The following is a 4,489-nucleotide window of genomic DNA, read 5'->3' as shown; positions in this document are numbered from 1 at the left end:
CTGAGCCACGTTACTAAAGACGGGTCGGCCCTGAGGGGTACCCGCGCGAGCTTAATTGCGAGTGATGTGGAGTCGGGTTGACCTGGAAGGTGCCCGCGAGATACTTACGAGGCGTGGCCGAGCATTCTTAGCCCTTGCCGCAAGTACTCAAGACGGGGCAATGGGGTCACATCGATCGTGAGTCTCTGCTCGTTACCGCGTGCTCCTAATCCACTATGGTTTGGATATTTGATCCGAGGGGCCTCTGGCCTGATAGCACTAATCATCACGTGGGCATTGTATGGGCATTCTGCGTCGTATACATCAGCCGAAGCTTAATAGACGTCAGCGACTGAGCGGCGCGCGCCGCGTTGGACTGCGTAAGCTCCTGCCTTGTTTAAGGAGGTAGCTAGGTCTGCTCACCGGCCGCCCACACAACGTGCAGGAGTTCCCGGGGAGATGGCCCATGACCCCTGGGGGCATAGGTTTTAGTCTGCATGCTGACCTCTCTATTAAGCCTAGGTCGGGTTGCGACGTATTGTTTGGCCGAGGCCGGGCATGACCCAGGAAAGTGTGTCCAGCCAGAGTTAATGGAGCGTGGTGGGTAAGTTGGTGCACCCCTGCAGGGAAGAAAACAGCTATCGATAGCCTGTCCTACGGTAACGGACACTTGGAGTTGTATCCCGATCGATACAACTAGAACTGGATACTTGAGATGAGAAATGGATATAAGAAATGGATATGAGAAATGGATAATATGGCTCTGGGATTGCTTTCTCGCAAGGAGTCGAGAAATGATCTCTGGCCGAGGTTGATAACATTACTTCTACTTTACTTTATGCTACTCTACTCCCTCCTGTTGCCGCAAGATGGTGGTTTCTAGAAGATGCTAGTCTTCGATAGGCTAGGCTTTCCCATTCCCTTCTGGCATTCTGCAGTTTAGTCCACAGATACAACCCATTTTCCTTTGATACAGATGCATATTTAGTTTAGATCTGATGTAAGTCTTGCGATTACTTTGGATGAGTACTCACGGCTGCTCTGCTACCTCTTTTCCCCCATACCCGTTTGTTGCAACCAGATGACGGATCCCAGGAGCCAGACGACACCACTGATGACTACTGCTACCCTGAGGGTGCCTACTACTACGTGACGGCTGCTGACGACTTGGAGTAGTTAGGAGGCTCCCAGGCAGGAGGCCTTGCCTTTTCGATCAATGTTGCTTTTGTGCTAGCCTTCTTAAGGCAAAACTTTTCTAACTTATGTCTGTACTCAGATATTGTCGCTTCCGCTGACTCTTGTGTTTTCGAGCTTATGTATTCGAACCCTCGAGGCCCCTGGCTTGCAATATAAAGCTTGTATTATTTTAATTTGTGTCTAGAGTTGTGTTGTGATATCTTCTCGTGAGTCCTTGATCTTGATCGTACACTTTTGCGTTTATGATTAGTGTACGATTGAATCGAGGGCGTCACAAGTTGGTATCAGAGCCGACTGCCTGTAGGTAGCCCCCTTTCCAACTCCTTGGCCGAAGTCGAGTCTAGTCACTACAAAAACTTTTACTAACATGGCTGTGTGTCTTACGGGCCCACGTTGCTGTATGGGTGGTATTAGGATCTTTTACTCCTCGTCTATACTCTGGGACTCTGTTCTCTCTTCTATTTAGGGTTAAATGAATTTACTAAACTACATTAGGTTCTCGTAATGACTTTCCCCGGAGAGCCCCTTCATTCCGGATGGTTGCCTGCTTCACCAGAAGAATTCGAAGATACTCTCTGATATACTCCCGACAACTTGTGTTCAATTCTTTTGCAATTCCTTAACACCGTTGAATCCTTATGGATAAACGTGTACCCTCGCCGTTCTTACTTCCATCCCTAGTCGTTCTTGTTGCTACAAGATACCCGAAAGTATTCTTCGACTTTCTAGAATCCTTTTTCCGACTGCCTTGCAGCTCTTTTCTACCTGAATAACCCTACGAAAAATTCCTCACACTTATCAGAGATTCATTCATCCCCAGTTGATATTATGTATCACAAAATTCTTCGAATGTAATTCGATCTCCCAAAGATCCTCTGCAGCCTAGTGAAGGAAATATGCGCTAGAGGCAATAATAAAGTTATTATTTATTTCCTTATCTCATGATAAATGTTTATTATTCATGCTAGAATTGTATTAACCGGAAGTGAATACATAGACAAACAGAGTGTCACTAGTATGCCTCTACTTGACTAACTCGTTGATCAAAGATGGTTAAGTTTCTTAACCATAGACATGAGTTGTCATTTGATTAACGGGATCACATCATTAGGAGAATGATGTGATTGACTTGACCCATTCCGTTAGCCTAGCACTTGATCGTTTAGTTTGTTGCTATTGCTTTCTTCATGACTTATACATGTTCCTATGACTATGAGATTATGCAACTCCCGTTTACCGGAGGAACACTTTGTGTGCCACCAAACGTCACAACGTAACTGGGTGATTACAAAGGTGCTCTACAGGTGTCTCCAAAGGTACTTGTTGGGTTGGCGTATTTCGAGATTAGGATTTGTCACTCCGATTGTCGGAGAGGTATCTCTGGGCCCACTCGGTAATGCACATCACTATAAGCCTTGCAAGCATTGCAACTAATGAGTTAGTTGCGAGATGATGTATTGCGGAACGAGTAAAGAGACTTGACGGTAACGAGATTGAACTAGGTATTGAGATACCGACGATCGAATCTCGGGCAAGTAACATACCGATGACAAAGGGAACAACGTATGTTGTTATGCGGTCTGACCGATAAAGATCTTCGTAGAATATGTAGGAGCCAATATGGGCATCCAGGTCCCGCTATTGGTTATTGACCAGAGAGGTGTCTCGGTCATGTCTACATAGTTCTCGAACCCGTAGGGTCCGCACGCTTAACGTTCGTTGACGATATAGTACTATATGAGTTATGTATGTTGATGACCGAATGTTGTTCGGAGTCCGGGATGAGATCACAGACATGACGAGGAACTCCGGAATGGTCCAGAGATAAAGTTTGATATATGGGATAATAGTGTTTGGTCACCGGAAGGGGTTCCGGGTGTTTCTCGAAATGTTTGGGGTACGAGAACACTTTATTTGGGCCAAAGGGGAAAGCCCATAAGGTTTTTGGAAAACGCAAAAGGAAGTTTTGCGGAGTCCAGGGGCCAGACGCCAGGGTCCCTGGCGTCTGGGTCCAGACGCCGGGAACCCTGGCGTCTGGCCCTGGAGTCCGAGAAGGACTCTTGCCTTTCGGGTGAAACCGACTTTGTGGAGGCTTTTACTCCAAGTTTCGACCCCAAGGCTCAACATATAAATAGAGGGGTAGGTCTAACACCCAAGACACATCAAGAAACACCAAGCCGTGTGCTGGCAACCCCATCCCCTCTAGTTTATCCTCCGTCATAGTTTTCGTAGTGCTTAGGCGAAGCCCTGCGGAGACTGTTCTTCACCAACACCGTCACCACGCCGTCGTGCTGTCGGAACTCATCTACTACTTCGCCCCTCTTGCTGGATCGAGAAGGCGAGGACATCACCGAGCCGAACGTGTGCAGAACTCGGAGGTGCCGTGATTTCGGTACTTGGATCGGTCGGACGTGAATATGTACGACTACATCAACCGCGTTGATATAACGCTTCCGCGAATGTTCTACGAGGGTACGTAGACAACACTCTCCCCTCTCGTTGCTATGCATCACCATGATCTTTCGTGTGCGTAGGAAAATTTATGAAATTACTACGTTCCCCAACACCTAGTGCTCCCGAAAGTCTTGTCTGCTTGCATTATGGTTAATTCCATATTTCTAGTAATCTTCATTGACACCCTCTGTCACTATCGTTTTGAGTCCCTTGATCCAATATGTCACGAATGCTCGTAATCCTCAATCAGATCCTAGCATTCATCCTTGCGGCTCAAATGTCACTCCAAACCTGAGCATGTTCTTGTCAAATCAAACCTTGATTGATTGTCGATCTGTATCGATTCAACTCAATTATCTTTAGATCAGAGCCTCTGCTTCAGATCTTCTGTTTTGTAAACTAAAATTCCTTTGTATTCAAGCTTTGAAGTTATCCAGTTATATCTATAACCCGATGCCTTCACATTCTTCTTCTTCTTCTGGGTGAGTATCGATACTCACATCAGATCTTTTGGGACCGCCATATCCTTGGTTAGATTATTATCCGACAATGTCCTTCATATTCATTAAACTTGTGAGTTTTCCCTGACACATAATGCCGTTGGTAAATTCTATCATCTGCTTTTGTCAACCATGCTCTGCTTTCGAGCTGGTATATTTTAATCCTGAAGTTAGTGGTATATGTTCCTAATATACCCCTACGGGTTGAACCTATACCTTCCCTATCCGTGTGAACTCGAAAGAGATGTGAGTCATACTCTTCTGGTGCTTCACCAGATAAATCTTCCGCACTACAAATTCTTCGAAAACGAGGAGTGAATGAAAGGTTATGCATTGAAGAAGTGGGAGTCGACCTTGAA

Source organism: Triticum urartu, chromosome 7A (genome assembly GCF_056163025.1).
Source record: "Triticum urartu cultivar PI428250 chromosome 7A, HENAU_Tu73, whole genome shotgun sequence".
Lineage (NCBI taxonomy): Eukaryota > Viridiplantae > Streptophyta > Magnoliopsida > Poales > Poaceae > Triticum > Triticum urartu.
This window is presented reverse-complemented; position numbering follows the sequence as displayed.